The sequence below is a fragment of the Nothoprocta perdicaria genome, unplaced genomic scaffold (genome assembly GCF_003342845.1).
Source record: "Nothoprocta perdicaria isolate Ctin4 unplaced genomic scaffold, notPer1 scaffold_8, whole genome shotgun sequence".
In the NCBI taxonomy this organism is placed as follows: Eukaryota; Metazoa; Chordata; class Aves; order Tinamiformes; family Tinamidae; genus Nothoprocta; species Nothoprocta perdicaria.
In genome coordinates this window covers 7,676,366-7,696,308 of record NW_020456087.1, presented here as the reverse complement: position 1 = coordinate 7,696,308, position 19,943 = coordinate 7,676,366, and the positions used below count along the sequence as shown (strand labels likewise).

General features: G+C 36.1%; 1 protein-coding gene across 4 annotated transcripts in view; it reads left to right on the top strand.

Moving 5' to 3' along the window:
- SLC25A21 (solute carrier family 25 member 21) overlaps window positions 1–19,943 on the top strand; it is a 122,434-nt gene that overhangs the window by 35,156 nt on the left and 67,335 nt on the right. The gene's annotated exons all lie outside the window — the stretch shown is intronic.

Genomic DNA, 19,943 nt, shown 5'->3' with positions numbered 1-19,943 from the left:
TTTGATTAATTGAGAAATTGCTTATGGAAGGGTTATGGAAAGGTTCAGTGAACATCAGAAGTATCACAAGGGAAGAGGCAGGACCACTCTATGAAAAGGAATAGAAATGGGGGGAGGAAAATTTGGGGGTGAAACTTTTTTGTTTTGTTTTAGATGAGCTTGTAGATCAGCTCAACTTTTTATGGAACAATACTTTGAGCAAGAGACATCAAACTATTTAAACTCATGGGTAAATCAATTCCTGCTCTTCAAAGCACTTATTTATTAGCTTTGCAATACTTGATTCATGTGTAAATATGTTGCCAAATTTGAATGAGTAAGGAATTCCTGAAGTTGCCTGAATTGCACAATATTACAATAACTGCTTGCTGTTAATACCACAATAAATGATTGCACACTACAAAAAAAATTGTTGACTTTGCTGTGAAACATGTAATTAGGGGTGAAATTTCATATTGCAGCCTGAGCAAATATAATAACTCATGGTTGCTAAAAGGAGGAGGTCTTGCACCCCCTCATGCCTGCCTTGCACTCAGCTGATTCAGCTCTCCAATGTAGCCAAAAAATAATTCAACAACAACAAAAAAATGTAAATATGGAACAGAACAGTCCAGCCAAGAGTAAGTGGAGGGAGAGAGAGGACTAATGAAGGAAGCAAACTGTGATCTCTCTCTCTCTGAGCTTCGATGAGGTTTTTTTTTTTTTTTTTTTTCAATCAGCTCTACTGTGGAGTACAAGAAAAATGCAATACCAAGTATTTTACCAAAGATTTAAAGCTGGACGTAGAAAAAAGTAGAAGATATATATAAAACTTGTATCCCTAGTTTTTTATTCATACAAAAGAAAGGATATATTTAAGAGGCTTGAACTATGGAAGGTGGAAATATATAGAGATATATATACTTGCCATCTTCATGTGTGCTGAGCTAATGATCCGCTGTTGACCTTTGTCAAGAACTAGATTTTAGGTTGGATGGGCTTCTGATCTGTCRTTGTCTTCCTATATATAATAGTAGCAGAAAAATAAGCAGGTATGAATTCTTCATGAGTACAGCTACAATGTTTTAGATATCATGGCAAAATAGGTATTGTAGAGGCAAAGAAAATCCTGCAGTCTTTACAGTAGAGACTAGTAACTTTTTCAGATTAAAATGACATATATAGGCATGAAAGGACACACCTGCAGAGCTACCTGTGATTGAAGGGAGGGAATTCAGTGATTCAGCCAGTCCCTTTCAGTCCAGTGTTCTGGCTTTTATGACAAATCATCAAAAATAATAAAAGTAGCAATTATGATTGTACCTTACCCAAATGCTTTCTAAACAGAAAGACAAGCATCTTACTCATTAGAAGCAAGATACTCCCAGAGAAAAGCACGCATGGAGAGAAGACTAAGAAGCAACAGTTAATTGCTGCAGCTGAGTGTAAATAATCTGCAYCTCACTTTGGGTGATAGGACAACCTTCAGAATGGCCTTCAAAACATGCAGTTATATTTAAGGTCCATCAGTGATTCAATTTACCCACAGGCATTTCTGTCAGGGAAATAAGGAATCAGTGGTATACTAACTAGCAGATTCAAATGGTACTGAACAAGGATGTCTTAAGTTGACTGTGATAGAAAAGCTATTGTGTCATGAAAAAATTCCCTTATTAGCCCAACAATCAATATTTACTAAAGTGAACAGATTGAAACTCTCAACATGGTTTTCGGATGATATTTATCATTGTTTTGATATCAATTAATTGTATTAATAATGCAGAATCTACTTCACTTTGCAGAGGAAGGGGAAAATTCTAGATATTATTCATGTCTTTGTATACTACTTTAGTAGTTTTAGRTACCATGAAAGGGATTTTGGCACTAGGAGCTTTTCTTACTAGAAGAGAAATCCTTAGGTATTATAAAGGTGAATTAATGACTCTATTTCACCTGTTCCTCACAAACTCTTATATGGGAATAGGTAATTCTGAAAAGAAGTCAATGGTCAAAATGTCTTTTATACTGAACTATTTCTGGTTGCCAAGGCAGACCCTTGTGACTAATAGGAATTCAGGATCAATTAGAGCAACTCCTGCAGTTGTTATATGCRCTGGGGCTAAAACAGTTCCACTGTTCTTGGCTAGCCCAAGTGCAGTGCAACAACAAAAAGCAGCTTTGAAAAGCCTGGCCCACAGTCCACATTGCCTAAGTATAACGTAAACTTCAGTCTGGGTGACAAATCATAAAAGTGGTACAGCACAAAACCAATTCGCAGGTGCTTTTGGAAACATTTGCATGCAATTACACCAAGTTTCAATTGATGTGGACAAATAGCCAGAAACCTGTGCATACAGGTTAATTCTATCTGCTGACAAAGTAGCTTCTAAGCAGACACTTTTTTTGAGTGACTGCTATTCGAAACTCTCCTTATTTGAGAAATAGACTGTGATTCTTATTCAGGACATAATAAAACTCAGAGAAAATAAACACAACTTTGGTTAGCTAATGTTTTGATGAGTCATATTTCAGAAAGCAGGGACAGCCATATTAGAAGAAAGCGACTTTTGGAGAAACCTCAGTCATAGAATTTTCAGTAAAGTTTGGGGATTTCAGAGGAACAAAACTACCACTTCAGAAGCTAGTGTGAAACTGCAGAAATTATCAGGATTCAAATACTTGGTACATTATATAGGCTGAAAACTGGGAAAGCAATATTTGCAACAGTCCTAGGAACACCATAAATGTTATATACACCTGTTTAACTGAAGAAAAAAATAGAAGGTCTGCTGAAGGATCCTAGGACTACTGAGAGTGTCCTGCAGAGCAGCCCTAGTTGCCCACTCCATACCTCTGCCAGAGGTTACTACCCAAGGAGCAGAAGTTACCAGAAGGGATAATGTTATGGCTTCTCAGGTACTACAGCTTATAGCCCATTAAACTTAGTTGCTATTACATCCATCAACATTCAGATTGTGAGAAAATCATAAATGAGGAACAGTTCATTCTGTTCCCTGTGTTGCAGACTGGTACAAAGTGGGTAAAACTTTTCCCCCACTGGGACAGGTGGGTAAAAGTAGTATATCATAAATTATAAAGTTGTTAAATCTATTCCACAGAGTTCTGCAGCTCAGTAACTGAATAACCAATTCAATAACCAATCACACACATCCAGTATTGGAGAGTGATGAGATCTTAAGGTTTCTTTGAAAATCTGTGATCATGTTTGTCTGTATTTCCATGACTTCAAATAAATGTGAAAATGTAAAACATTTTTAAAAGACAGTCTAATTTTATCTTCCTCAAAGGCACCATTGCAAGACTAGGCAGTGCTATTTATCCTCCAGTGAGCATTTAAATGAAACCGGAGTGTTTTGTGTGCCCTAACCTTCTACATGGGCATGAAATCACAACATAGGAATTTTAAGCCAGGTTTTGTGAAAAATTCAGTATAATAAATGCAGTTTTTGTATTCAATGATGAACTAAAATTTCCCATAGAAATCTGCTATAACCAACGGTAATGTTCATTTTACTTTGTTATAAATGCAGTGTATTCACAATCTCTGTAAAACAGAACTGTTAAAACAGCTTGAAGCTGTGTTGTCTTAGTCTCTTGTTTCTCAGGTATGGTCCATAATATGGCTTAGTTGTTTCTTAGAATCTTCTGACACGAACTGAACAAGATTTGTGCGTGCTGCAGGGATCAAAATTAAAGAAKGTTGCACCGGTGTGCAAGTTTTCCAGACATATATTAAAAGGCACAGATTTGAATAATTTATTTTTTTTTTAATCTGGAATAGCCCTTTTTTGCAATATTGCCACATATAACTGGTAGGTTATATATGCTCAATTAGTACATAAAATTACGTGCTTTTTAAAATCTAAATACCAAACTTTGTCCGTGTTTTTTAGTTATTCTGTACAATGTTGTACCTATATTTTCAACATTTTCCTTCATATGCCAGTGTATTTTAATACTGTTCTTGTAAGCTAGATGAGTCAGGTACAAGCACTTAGGCCCAGAGAATTTAATTGCGCTTTCTGTTGTTATAAATACTTGCGTAATGTAAAAGAATTGCACTGACATTTTAATATGCTGTCACTTCAAGATACTACATGAAGTGTGAACAGAGCCCAGGCACTTTTAACAGGTGTCTCTAATTGTTGGTTTGTTTCTTAGAAATAGCCATAATGTAATATTTTGTGAAACATGTAGATCCAAGGTGTTTGGATCCTGAAACATGCTAACCAGGTTTTCCTTTGGCTGCTGGTAAAAACAAATTGGGGTGTGTAATTGATTTTTTGTACGTAAAGCTTTTATGTTTGCTTTGAGTTCAAACTCCATCTTTTTCTTGTTATTTTTTGTCCCTCAGGAGAGATTGCACCGTGGGCTTTTAGGAAAAAAAGAGTTCAGTATATTCGTTTATACTAGCAAATAGGATGTTTCTATTGCTTTCAGATTTTGCTAGTCTGTTACTGCAGAAATAATCRAGGAAAGGGCGAAAGCCAGATCAATTACATTAAAAAAAAAAATCTACATTCATTAAATTTTCCAAGTGCTCTGTTCAAAGGCATTCAAGATTGTCTTGTTCATGGAAGATTTAAAAAACCCTATCAAAGGAATAGACACAGCTACAGAAATGGCTAGATTGTTTCATAAAGTACACTTACTTTTAAAAAAATGGCAAAAGAAGAGCATCAACATGCATGCAGTCTTTTCAGATGTCCTGTGGGTTTACTATGACTACTTCCAGAGTTTACACAAAAATACCTTTAATCAAAAGAGCAATATACAAACACGGCAGTGAAAGTTAATATTGAATTTTGAAAAAAAAAATGATTTTGTTACAAAGCAAATGAATTATGAACATGCCACTTCTACAAAGTTTGGTTAGTTAACAAGATTTTATTATAAACAGTTATTCTTTTCTGATTTGGCAGAAAGATAAACTATGTAAATTCTTCAAAGTTATGTGTTTAAGATTTACTGAACTTCTCAAGATCAAATGTATCATTCATTTCTCAAATACATTTAGATTGATTGCAGAAAATTATGGAAGTCTATTTATTAGTTAAGCTGTAGTTAAGGTAAAGGAATTCTGATCAATTTGCTAAGAATTGCCTCCAGCTGTGCTGGTTTCCGTCATGTAATTAAACAGAAGCTCACTATATTTTGATCTGTTTRTCCTCATTTTCATGGCTATTGAAGTAAAGCATGATGGTCTCAGAAGCAGTCATGTTCTTTGAGTATTCAGGTGCTAAATTAGTGAGTCAATKRAAAGATTCAAAGTAGAGAAAAATATTAATTTCTGTAGTTAATATATGGATCCATGAAACATTTTTATATTAATGAAGAAACAGTGTTAAAATTTTTTACTTTCAGGATATAATTAGCATATTAATATATAGTGGCCAATGGCTTCAATATGATAACATATAACTAAATAAAAGAGCAAGTTCAAGCTCCTCCTTGCCTGAATCTGAAGACAGACTTGGACTTGACTTTCCCAGATTCCATAGAGATGCCTTGATCAAGAGGTCTGCTACTGAAGGTCGATTGTTTTCTTTAGCTAAACCTCAAACCTCAATCAGTATGAATTCTGATAAAAACCTTTTTATAGCATGCTTAGTTGAGTACATGAGTTGAGTACAAACTATGATAGAACAAGAACTAGAATACGAAACTGCTAAATTCTATTGAGAATATGTTGGCTACTAATGGTCCTTTCCCTTACACCACAGCTCCTTGGGAGGTCATGCTTTTATTACTCAGTGGAATAAAAGAATAATTTTTGTGTYGATCAGATCCATTCTTAAAAGGAGTGCTATATTTATGCTGCAGGTGCTCAATATCACATACTCAAGATACTGAATGTCCTTGAAGTCTTAGCACTGCCCATGCTGTTCTATTCCTGCACCTCCCGTACATGTTGAACACGTATGGAACATGCCCARTGCCCTGGCTGAGGTGCTGTTTTCTGCTGTTGCTCTCAGAAGTGTTGTTTCTTTTATTCTCCATTTGGGTTTTTTGTGTTTTTTTTTTTTATGCAGCTCTTTTTTTCTGACCTGTCCTTTTTTTTCCCACCCATTCAGGGTGAACTGAATTATTTTTATTGCTTTTGCCACACATCTTTGAACATCATGGCATCTGTGGCTTAATTTACCTGGCCTTTAACTGCATTTGACTTCTGAGAGTCTAATTCTTATTTTCTGCAGTCATGCCCTGTTCTTATTTTATTTATTGYCTTTGAAGACAGATAAAATATTGTTTTTTGAGTTTTTTTTCCCTCTTGGGTCTCTTGTATCAGAAGTTTGCTATGTACATTTCTATTATTTGTTTTGGTAAATTAAGCAAAAATGTTGGCGTTAGCTGTCCTCTACTCCTTGTCAAATGTCGTCCTTGGTTTTGGTGCATAATGGCCAAGGCATACAATTGATTCAGTCATTAGCATTAATTAGTTAGTATTGATTAATTCAAACACTTGCCATCGACTAAATCAGATGTTTATGATAGAATTGGAGAAAAAGCACTTCAAGAGATCCACAATATATTAAAAGAAGTCATTACATATGGTTAAAAAGAAAATAACAAGTATATTTTAAAACTAGAGTTTGGGAAAATTATTAATATATATAATTCATTTTATTCCTGTAGTCTTTCTGGAATTTCAGCTAGTTGTGCTGCTGTTCATTTTTCACAATAATGACAGAATAATGTTTTAATAAACAATAGTTATAAATTCTATCTGCTCAATATATTCACTCTGACATGGTTTAAAATGAGGTCTTCTTTTTATGACTTATATAGCTGTCATGATTACTAGACACATCCTACTATGCTTTCAGTTGTTGTTAAAAAAGTTTTATTCCTTTGAGAAGTATTAATGTGCTACAAAAGGATCATTCTTTTCTTCTTTCCCCATTTTTTTTAATGTTGCCGTTTAGCATAAAGCAGGAAAAGCATTTAAAGTTTCAAAGATGAAGACCACTTAAAGAGCTAAGATCTCTTCTGCTGAAAAAGCATGTGCAGAAAAAAACATGTGCAGAGCAGTTTGGGGTTAATGACCTTTCTGGGATGAGCATTTATTTTTATTTTTGTGATTTGGATAATGTCTTTCTTCTGAATCACTGTACAGCAAGCTAAACGTAACTAAAGCCGGAAGAATGAGCAGTTGAAGCCCAAATAAAATTATGGACATCACTACCACGTAATACTAGGGCTAGTTCTAGGAGCTTTACTTTTGAAATAAGAGCATCCCTAATATTTTATCAGAATAAAATAGGCAGTAATGTAGCCGGAGATATTTCTTCGGCTACATATCAGCTATCTCTGATATGAGAGTCTGTGATTCTATAACAGAGGTGACAGGGCTGTGCAGTGCGCGTGACACGCTGTATTTGTCAGTGCTGCAGAAACCTGCACACCATAAATCCACTCCTGTCTAGGTTACAGAAGTCTGTATTCAGGGAGCTACTGACTTCTGCTCTTCGTTTATTTAGAAGGCAAGTCTGGCCTTCCTAGGTGCCTGAAAGTGGAGTTTATCTCTAAAATGATAGCTGAAAGTGGGAGGATAAGGTTGGACTAGATGATCTGTAGAGGTCCCTTCCAACCTTAAATATTCTGTGAATCTGTGAATCTGTGATAGTTGTGCATCCATAACTCAAGCATGAGATCAAAAAAGAAAAGGGATTACAAAAGATGCTTCTAACAGTCAAACACATTTTTTAGCTCAGATATATTGCCACAACCTATGCTTTGCAGACAAGATCATAGCTAAAGTTGGGAAAAGGAAAAACACATAATACAGGTAATATCTAATGTCCTTTTGACATTTTTTTAAATCCTTACCTTGATTAATTCCATGAACTTTATAAAATCCAAGGTAATTCATTATTCAAATATATTCTTTCAAGACTTAGGAATTTAAGTCCTGACTACTATTTCACAACTTTTTGTTTTACCATCCTTTACTCTGATCTGCCAGCAAATGAAGTCTTCTCRTAAAGAGCCTCCTCCTTCTGTATACCCAGGGACACGAAATGGCCCATCCACGCACWCGACTCTGTTCCTCTCCTGAGGCTCCATTCTCTGTGCTGTTACCCAAACAAAGCATCAGACTCTGTGCTTCTAATTTCTCTCCCTTATGCATTTATGAAGATGTTGCCCGTTCTCATGTATAGTATGTAGCTAGAATTCTCTTGAGACATCAATGCTACTTAAAATCGTAAGTGCCATTAACAGGGACAGATAATACAATTCATAATAGCACGCTGAGAGACCCTGAATCTTATTTATTTTGTTTTGCTGTGTATGTCTCTTGTGTATCCATAAGCTCCAGGTGATTCTAATGTTGGTTTTTAATAGAAGAAGCATTCTTGGTTTTGTTTTTTAGTGAAAGAGATTTTATTAATTTTATGTTTCATGGGTATTCGTTTGTAGTTAAGCAGTGAAGAATATACATTGGAATCTGCTTTTTTTTTTTGCTTTTTTGCAAACAACCTATTATTTTCTCTCTCTTTTTTTCATAATTTATTAGATTGTGAACAAGCAAATACAATGATTGCATCCAAACCTGTACTTTTTTTCTAGCTGTCTGTTCATACAAGTCTGTGGATGTGCAGGTACTGAGACTGCAGTCATTGAATTTCCTCCTTTGCCTTGTTTCTATGCTAGRCCATCTTTTCTTGTTGTCCTGCAGAGTCTGGAATATATCATGTTTCCAAAGATTACAAGCTATTCCAGGCATTGCAGACTGGTGGAAGAAGAGAGCAGACCAAAGTAGACCTATCCAAATCTCACCATTGCCTCCTCTGTGGTATATCCCTCACAAAATACTGAGATAGTAAAATATGACTGTGGGAGTCTGCCACCGAGAAGAGGGACATTCTTTTTGTAGTAAACATTCTTTTGCTAGTAAACTGAAATGGCCTGCTCTCTATTATCACAAGTTTACTGTATTTTCAGGTGAAATATGCCCATGATTGATCAAAACCCATTCAGCCAACTAAGAAAACATATTGCTGACAAATGTGTGCCCTTTCTTTAAGGGYGCTTGCTAGAACCTTGGCAGTGTATCAGAGGTAGACAGCTCCATCTATAGTCAAGGGAAAGAGAGGGATAATTATTCAGGACAATTCATTCCATCTTTGATACCCATCTAAGGATGAGATGAATTGTTCCTTGGAGATGCATGTATCTCCACTGGTTCTACAGGGAGCCTAGCTGACTGAATAGATGCATAAATCAAAGATGACTGGAGTTAAATGAGATGTATCATACTTAAAATGCATGTAAGAATTCTGTTTTATTGTAAGTCGAATTCGAACAGGCCATGCAGAGTTAAAAGCATTTTAGCTGAAATCTGATTCAGTGCTAAGGCAGAAGCCTTCAGGAGCACTGAGAAGAATCACAGTTAGTGCTTAAGCTAGGAAGCCTCCCTTTGATTACGAGGGACTTGCTAGACACGGCTTAGACGCCCCATTGCCACCAGCAGAGATGCTCTCTGCCTGCCTGTTTGGGGTGAATAGCTGCATGGGCATTGCTGTATCACACGACCAGAACTGTGTGCCTTGCAAAGCAGCAGTTAACTGGGGACTATAGACTCCTTACATTCTTGATGAAGCCATATGTRCATCTATGCTGGAAACTAGTCAGCTGGTCCGCTGGGGAAAGATCCTCCTTCTCTCCTGATTGCCACCCTCTCTCCTTTGCAAACTAAACAGAGCACAGGAATTGGATTTCTTCCCTGCTAATCAGATTGAACATCCATGGTTTTTTTCACCCAAGGGAGGCATAAAATAGGATTTACAGAACCGCTAATAGCCAGAGTTACAATTAAAACAATATTGCCTTCATAGCTTGAACATTGAGTGCAAACAGGCTGATAGTTTAATCAAGTCATTTTAAAACATATTAACTAAGCCACTAGTTTACTATTCTTGTCAAACTCTAAATAGCTGTAAATCTTGCCTTCAAAAAATCAACCAGAAAAACTGTAACACATTAAAAATGAATTAGACATTGCACACCACGCATGCTGTATAATAAATAGATCATAGACATGTAGTAATAGTTGTGATTTCTGGCAAGTCACTAGAGAAGAACTCACAGGTTTTCAGAATGACCTATGTCATAAATCATTGCATTCTCATTTARGCTGAGCACATGCATCTAATTTTCAAGAGTGGCTTCTGAAATCCTGATGAATGGCTTCAGAACTGATTAYTGGAATGTATGAAAAGTAGCATCATAAATGCCTAATTAAGGAAAGGGAAAAACAGATTTAAGAATACAGTCCAGTGAAATCTGAATGGAAAGAAGTGATTTGTTTTAAATAATAAATGACTAGCCACCCAGGAAGTAAACGTAAGAACACAAAGACTCTAAAATCTGCCATGCTTTTCTTCAAGATAGTTGAATTCATATAAATTTTCAGGAAAGACAATGTACATGCACAAACCTATAAATAATATACCTTTTTTTTTCCTACTATATCTTGCTCTCTGGTTTAATGTTTTCTCTTTGTGTTAAAACATATATTTTTATAATATGGAATGCTTCACATTTTGAAAAAATTCAGACAACCCAAACTGGGAAATGTAGTGGAGCTTTTTAATGAAACTCCAGAGACACACTGAGGTATTTTTATGTATATCTTACCCATTTCTTGTATCTGCATCATCTTTTGTGAGCACGTTTGAGTCCCCTAACCCACTTCACTCTCAAAGTTAAACAAAAAGCTATGCAGTCAGTAAGCCCAAATTAATATACTATGTCTCTCCCTGCCTCTCTAAACATAATTTTAAATAAGAGTTCTAGTTTTTAAAGTGACATTCTCGTTTTTAAAGTGACAGCTAGAAGTTAAGTTGGTGAATCCAATTTTCATCTCCTTTGGGTAAAAGACTGTAAATTACAGTATACACTGAAATATAATGTAGACAGTTTTTATGTTTCCCCATTATTGTTTGTCTGTGTCAGCAGTTGGAAACATTTCACGTTTTGCCCTTGATAATTCTGTTAGAATATATTGTTACACTGGAAGCAACAATTATATTGACCCCTTGAAAATCTCTAATTTTTAGGAATTTATTAATTGTTGTGAATTTTTAATGCACTTAGAGCTTCTTTCAGAAATTATGGTTTTTATCCACATTCTTGTGCATAGCGGCACAAACCGAGCACATGGACTTAAGTTGAATGTGTTCCATGATTGTAGCGTGTTGATTCTGATTTGGTGTTGAAAGAAACTCTTTGGCAGATAAGTAATGAAATGGAACATGAGACATGCCATCACCTAATAAAAACATCAGTTTATAAGAAACATAAACTACCATTTCCCAGGGCATCATTTTTAATTGATATATTTAATCTTGTAATAAGAAAAGCAATTTATATAATTCCAATAACGTATGATGATCAGTGGGCTGTAGAAGAAAAAAGGAGTTTTTATAAGGAAACTATTAGGCTTTGTCCAGAGTCTAGTTGCAAGGCTCACACTGACCAGCACTCGTTAGGCTTTATTAGTGGGTTTCATGAAAGGTTCTGCGGATTAGAAAAGCGCAACCCTGCCCCGATCTGGAGCGGTGTCGCAGCTTTTCATTAACCTGGAAGCCTCCTATTTACATGGTTCACAGCCTGGTCTCAGCTCACTTGGAGGTAACAAAGGGTGTCGGGCCCCGAGTGCAGCGGGGGGCTCATCCTCCRGGGCTGCCATCTGAATTTGATCAGGTCAGCGGTTTTACCTCCTGCCTCATTAGGCAAAATAAAATGGAGATTACGGAGCGGGGAGGGATCCCATTACAGAGAGCTGTTGATCTCGCCTTTTGACAAGGCMTTTCCCTCCGTGTTTTCCACTCTGTGTTGCAACAGGTTTTACATTATGTGGAAGACAAGATATTTGCCTCCCTTGATTATTTCGGAGCTTAGCCAAAGAGGAGTGAAGTAATAAGTGAAGACACATTGGTCTCYGAGGCAGTTTACCTACTGGGGAGATGTCACTGTGCAGCATGGCCTTAATGCTGATAGACGCAGTAATTCAGCTTGTCAAGCGCTGACTGGCTCTGCGCGTTCGAAGTTTAGATTAGCTGCAAATTTGAAAAAATCTGACACAAAAAGGTTGGTAAATTATTGCTACTACCTGACAGAGAGGATTAAATAATTTATTTTGATTACTTATAATTAATGTGTCTGTTCAGTTTCTCTTTAGTTACTGCTTTCAGTGTTTATGTAAAAATTATAAAAATTGCCTAGAGTTGAATGTATTTGATGAATTATCATGTCTATTAGGCTGGAGATGGGTATCATACATTACTAACAAGAACCTTTACCATCTTGCTGCCCATGGAAAAGAATTTTCCCACTGGCATTATCTATGCATTCCATATATTAACATGGTTGGTAAATGGTTCATGGTTGGTAAATGAACAGTTCAAGAAATCAGATTGGTCCTCTAATAACAATTTGCAGATCTGTTATGAAGAAGACAGTTCTTATCCGTCACACTTATGGGTTTTTTTAAGAAAAGAAAAAAAAAAAAGGATGATAAAAACAGTTTGTTTGAATATGTGGCTTCTTTTTCTCTTATTCCATTTGTTGGTAGATTTTTTTTTTTAATTACTCCTCCCTGAGGAAGCTGAGAAGAACAAATGTTAGTCGATGAAGAAGTAGAAATACCATAAACATAAGTTACTTTACATGATGTTATGATTATATCTTTGTAAATTTAGATTTAGTCTGAAGTATAGATAGTAAAATGCTGTTAGAACAGGAACCTTCACACAGGCTAGGGGGAGAAGAGGCAACACATAGTTTATGACAAATGTAAACATAAATTGTTTGCTATAAAGTAGAATGTACATTATGATATGTTTAGAAGTGTAATATAAAACTTTTTAAAATGAACTTAAGGCTTGTAATTCTAGTTACCACTTACYATATCTAAATATAAAGCCGTCAGGTTTCAGGAAACTGCACAGTCTGTAGTAATGTGTCTCTTCAGTAACGTGGGCCACATAACCACATTTAACTTCTGCATACTATACACTAACTATCTCAACTTCTTCCGGAAGAAACCTGATTCATTTGCAGCCTATGCTGTGATTTGGAGTCTTGATAAGATCTTTAAGGAAAGATCTTAAAGATCTAAAGATCTTAAGGAAAGATCTTTAAAAAAGAAAACATATATACATTTTTGGTGTACCCTTTTGTTTCTACATATCTGGCGCAAGAATTCTCTTTTGTGACAACTATGAAAATTTCCTCCAAGAAATATCACAGACAAGCCTGTCACTTTAAAAACAAACCACAGAAAGTTAGAGAATATTATTTTTGAAGCAATTCTGCTCATAAATTATTGAATAGATTTTTTTAAGAATATATCATAAGGCATATGCCCAAATTATTGCAGTTCCTGGCCCAGATAGTTTCTGTCATCTTATGTTCCCACTTACTTCTGCTTCCAGTCTCCCATTTCTTCTTGCTCTTTTTTTCACGTTCTAGCTCTCAAGTTTTGTCCATTCTTCTCTTCTATCTAACACCAATGCCTGCCCCTTTTTTGCCAGTCTCGCCCATATCTATCCTACCTGTACTATACCCAGTCTCACTTGTTCCTACTTGTCCTATACCCTGGTCCTGTATATTTCTCAGGTTCCTCCCAATTCATTTCCATCTTGCTGACTGTTGTCCTTTAAATACTCCACTCCATTTGGACTCCTTTGGGCAGAGGCACCACGTTTTCCTGCAAACATAGGCTGGGACAGATTTCACTGACTGTTTTGTAGTTATATCGTAGTTACGATGCTGGGAACTTTTGTATAAAAGATAGATCAGACTTTATCAGAAAAATGGGATAAATTGCTTAAAGCAAGGCTACATTAGTTTTGGTGTGAGTTGTATGCATGCATCCAACTGCAGCTTGAATTTATGACAAATAATAAAACAGTCTGGGTTTATAGCAAAAGTTCAGGGGTGGATTGGTTTTGCCTGTGTTTCTCTGCTCCATTTCACTGCCTGACCTCATGAACATTTGCCCCAGAAGATCAGAAAACCTGGCAACAAGCAGTACTAGAGATAAAGAACTTAAACTTTACCATCAGAGGTAGCATTCCCCGAACTAYGTCCCAAGGGGAAAGTGTAAAAAATCCTGAGTGTAAAAAGACACATTTCTGTCTTTTCAGTGCAGCTGCCTAGCCTCATATGATGATGCTAAGGAGCCAGAATGGCAAAGTCTCAAAAGAGAGGTATTTATTACTGTATGTTGTCTGCTTGTTAATGCAATAGTGTTTTCCTGTCCAGTTAAGAGGGAAGTGCGGCAAATGTTGCTCTCCCTGTACACAGCAGAAGAAAAATGATACTGATGAATTACAAGAGCACAGTGGCAAAATTCCTTTCTTTTTGCTGAGATGGGAAAAGCAGCAGCCATGGTCCAAGCCACCTGACGTAGCTCAGCATGACCCATCAGGGCTGGAGGAGTTGCGTGCACGCACTCTGTAACCACAGCGAGCAAGGGCAGTGCTCTAGGTGAGGTCTGAGAAGGAACAGGCGAAACTGGCCACTTTTCCCATCTATTGAGCCTCTGGGCTCCAGGAACCACTTGTCACTTCATGCTGCCTCAGTGTATTTAAGGGAACCTTCGCAAGGAGTCCTGCTCAGGCCATTTCACAAGAGATGTACAGGAAAAACTGACCATGCTTCTTATAATTCAGCTCAAAGAAGACTAAATCTMAGAGCATTTTAGCATGGATAAATACTCTGTGACTACTTACCTAAATGTAAAGACAAGATGTAGTGCTGCACCATGGAGATGGTTTGCCCCAAAGAAGGCTGTGGCATCAAGGAGGGATGGGAAGGGATTAGTGCAGGGAAAATCRCTTTCTCTTGTTGCGTTTGGTTGCTTTTGATGCTGCAGAAGGGTAAACTGTTTAGATGGAACCCTATAATTTCTTGGAGCCTCTCTGCCTTAGGGGAATTCACCAGTGATACCAGTCTCTGATCTCAGGGAAATCTATCATGAGCAGATTTGTCATTCAGAGAGTTTTGCTTTCTTGCTTTTCTACTTGTATAGCAGTGTGCAAGTAATGATCATGATTCAGATTAAGATGCCATGTTGATTATTACCTGTCTTAACATTGGAGTCTTAGGTAATTTCATTATCTATGTGTGTGTATTTCTGGAACCTAAACAAATCAAAAACAAAATTGTGAAGCTTTTCAAGAAAAAGAAGGTAAAAAAGAGCACATACAACATCTAGTTTTCATTATGAATATTTTAACTGGCATCAGGCATAAAATCATTACTAGAGCTTCCAGTCTAGTGTAGATATAAGAATTTACAGAGTTTGATGATATTTAGTAAATCTGTTGTTTACAGTAAGGCTAAGTTATTAACTTTGCTTTAGTTATTTTAGACTGTTTATAGTAGATGAATTGTAGTAGATGAATTCTCCCTAAAATCTTCTCTAAATTCTCCCTAAAATCTTTTGTTTCAGTATTACAGCTAATTCATTTATATACATTTTTAAAGCCATTTTAGACGGCATCAGCTGATATCTTCTCAACATGTTAATGTTTCTGTGGATCTTGGACAGAACAGACGTGAAATGTCTTATGTTGTCACTACAGGAGGTCTGAATCTTTCAACCAAATTTAGTAGCTATTAGAGAAGATCTTATCTAATGTACTATAGGTTCTGGGTCATTCACAGCCTCACATTATAGTGAAACCTGGACAGAGAGTGTAATTTGTTAATGTCATGTAGGATGAACTTGGTTAGAAAGGGAAGTGTACACGATTTATAATAACACAAGTGTTTCCTTGCTAATCCCTTGGCAGGTTCATTATCTGTAGAGCCCCAGGCAATAGTTGGCCTATCGTGAGAGAGAAATTTAACCCACAGCATGAAATTAATCCTCAAAGACTTTTGTCTACTCTTTCTAGAAATAATAAATTAGAAGTGATTTTGTAATTCTCCTCTCTAACTTTATGCCRAGGTGTAAAATTGACATCTAAACTCTATGGCACATGTCAAACTACTGATTTATGTTTAATTACATAACATTCATGCATAAGTGAATATGAAGCAGTGTAAAAAATGTGAAAATATGAATTATAATACTAGCTTAATGGCACATTCAATGTTGCTTCCTAAATCTCTCTTTTCTTTGATAATCTGCAAAATTCAATTTCTCGTAATTGCAGAGGAGCAAGGATTGTATGTATATGTAGGTAAAAATTCAAAATGTTTGTATATAGACTTCCTAGACCTCCTGGTTTCAAATTTCATACAACACGATGCATTTTTTACACTCTAACTTCTTTTTCAAAGCTTTTTAGTACACTAATAACACTAATGTTATTGCTAAACAAATGACGGCAGGATTTTTGGCTGAAGCAAATGAGTTACTACACATCTAATGCTAATGTTTTGTGATCTTTAAGTTTCTACTCTACTTGAAATCAATGAAGAGAAAATGGAAAGTGCTCCCTGAATCAGCTTGTAAATACTGGCTAAATTATATATATATATATATATATATTTTTTTTTGTCAGGAAGATGTTTCTTATGTTTATGAAGTTTACCCCTGCTAAAGAGGTAGTGAACTATAGCATCAGCAGGTGATTTTGTTAGTGAAATACTCTGAGACTCTACATTTTTCAGGTTGTTTTTCTTTGCTCACCACAACCTTAGTCTATGAGGATATGTAAGCATTTCTAAATATGACTGATAGTAGCTAAGCATAAGGCAGTGTTTGTTTGCTAAGAGGAATGAAAATACTATGACTGGTAAGACTTGTATTACTTATGTCTATGTGCTGTGCTCAGGGCTCACAAAACAAAATCCATCTTAGGTGAGAAGAAATATAGTACCTTGTCAAAAAGCCTCTTGTGGATACAGGATTAGGATTTTTCCTACTTTTTACCCAATATTTATCCAGTGGTATTTTGTAGGATATTGTAGTGAATTTTTCCACTTCTGCAGGTGGCAAATTGATTTTAATAGATGCTTGCAATAGGCCAGATCATCTATGTTGGGACCTTCTTCAGAATATCTATTGGAACTTCACACTGTGATAACTTTTAAGAGACAGACACAGAATGACATGAAATGAAGCAGACTGGTTGCTGCTTTATGTACAGTCATGAACCTGGACCGGAAATTTGCACACTATCAGATGCCTTTATGTGAGCAGATTGGGAACCACATTGCACTTCTGATCATTCCTCTTATTCTTTCAGACATAATTTATAACAGTGGGGTAGATATTGAACTTTTTCCCTTCATATATTCCATAAAAAAAAAAAATCATCTTCTCAAGTCATCCCATTGTATATTTAGGAAAGTTATTTTTGTGTATATGCATATTCATTCTAGTGGTGGGAAGGAAAATAGCAGATACTAAAGGATATGAAATGCAGTATTGAGTAAAAAGAGTGCCTTTTGATTCTAAAAAGAAAGATTTTAAAACATTCTAAGGATGCCACTTGATATTAGGTAGAGATCAGAGATGTGGTGTAGATCTAGAGAACTTCTGAAAACTACATGCCTTATTGGTAATCTTTATTGCTTAGCATAGAAAGTCCTGCAAAATATCTTACATAAGGTTAAAACATAGGCTTATGCTTCATTTTATAAGCTGATTTTATTGTTAGTAGAAAATGATTTAAACATTGTAATTTGATACAGTACAATAAATTGATACCATATAGTAATTCAGACATCATTTATACCTACATTATGACTATCTCTTGCAGAACTACTACTACTTCTTACAACGTTAGTTGTAGGTGTCAGAGACAGTATTGAAAGAGCACAGACAATGATACATTGCTCATATTTTGCTCAGACCAATGACTGCTTCAGTATTTTCTRTATCCTTGGTGAATATAAAGTTGCTTGTAGAAGCACTGAGTCATTTTTCAACAAGCCTATTTCAAATACCAATAGACATTCAATAAAAGCTTTATCTCTTAACTACATATAGCAACACAAAGCCTTKATTAAAAAGGTATATGGAAGAGGAACTGAGCAGGATAAGGAAACAAAGTATTAGTCCCTCAGAAATGCTGCAGCACAAGGTCAGAATTACCTTTTCTCCTGTCTGTTTTCCAGTCCTGGGGCTCAATAGCTGAGTTCATGCAGTCTGCGTGCCTGTCTAGAGAAGAACATAAGCAAAGTGGCTGTAAAACGCTTCTGTGAGAGTGAAAAGTTAGAGAAGGAATTTTGCCTTTTCCCAGCTGATGGTTAATGAAACTTGTTTTGTTTCCTAAGGTAGCTTCTTTTGTTAAAGGAACTTTTAAGATATTTCTTTGATGTGGAGATTTTTGTGCAGTTAAAAGCAATCATTTAACCTCTGTGTTCTGAAAATCAATCTTTTAAAGGCACAAGGTTGCAAACAAGCAGTAAAAGCCTGCTGCAAAGTATATCCTCCAGACTACTGTACTGTCTGCTGCCCACAARCACTTGGCTGAAATTCTCTCTCTTTTCCAAAAGTTGTCTTGCTTTGTACCTTTAAAATTATCAGCACTTGAAAAAACCTTGTTAAATCTAAAAGAAGTTGTGTTTTCTTTAGGTTTAACAATGTTTCAGATGCTGATTAAAAAGCGAACTCTGCCTTTATTCCTGAAGTTAGTAAGAAATATTATGGAAAATTGCGTTAACTCTTGCAAATCCCTCTACAACTATAAAAGTACAAATGAGATCGTCCCTGCTGTTTCAGTCAGGCCTATGAACCTCAGAGCAATAGGATATTTATAAGAAAATTCCAGACATAGCAGTGGTGCCGTGATCCATATGACCCAAAGTTTCCAGTCTTTGTCTATCCTCCTGTCTTTAAGGAAAAACAGAGGGGCATAAAATGAAAACTTGGAAGATCACAAATCATTGTTATGACTCATTATAATGAATGATTTGTGCGTTACTTTATGGAGTTTAGGGAAAGAATCCTTCCTTTTTAATTTTCTCCACTTTACACCAATTTTGAAGCAACTGTGTCTCCTAAAATAACAGTGCTCCTTTTCCACACTATCCTAAGTAAGTAGGGAGTTTTTTTCAGCTGGCAGAGGCTGTTGTGATGCAAAGGTACAGCCTTGCGTTGCTGTTGCGAAGAGTGTTAGTGTTTCTACTACCATGTTAAGTCTTGTATTCTGCTGTTTAGAACCAGGCTATAAAGTACTTGAACTTTGGGATATTTTGGACTTCCCTTAAAGTTATGAGATTGTGAATTTATTTTCCTTGTGAMAAAGGAGCAAGCAGACTTGTTCAGATAAATTGTATTAGATAAGGCAAGAGTGTTCCAGGATTTCCATAGTTTTACTTTAAGTTACTACCACAGAGAAAGTCACAGCACTCCAGAGAAAATAGCATCCTTAACCTTCCTCCTTATGCCCTACTGTATGTTAAGGACTGCTGAGGCTGCTAAGCACTAGCTGATAATGAATACCATATAAGCAGTAATATTGGGGCACAGCTGGGTGGGTAAGAAATGTGCACTTTTTAACTCAGAATTTCCTCACTTAACTAGTTTCCTTTCAAAATGTAATGTGGTTTTATGGGTGTGGGTTTTCTGTTGCTTAGCCATCCAAATTAATAAAAAAAAATTGTCACTTTTTACATGGAGTCAGCCTATGCAAAGTCAATATTGTTCCTTGTTATGTAAATTTGCTAAAAGTCTTTTTAAATGGTTTGTCTGTCAGTAGGAAAGGTCATACAAGTTAAAGGTTTTAAATGCAGAGGATTTACCCATACTTTTCAGCAGAGAAAGTCTGGCTATATCCATTCCAGTGTCTCAAAAATCTCAGCTGCAGTATCTTAATGCAGTTGTCCTCCTTTAATAATGTTTTCCATGGACATAGAAGGCATAGAAGGTTGTGTGAACACTTAAAGCTAACACTTCTTTCAGCAACTTACCATTTGCTTTTGGCAGTTTTCCACTGAAAATGAATTAGCATTTCTGTATTTTAGCATTT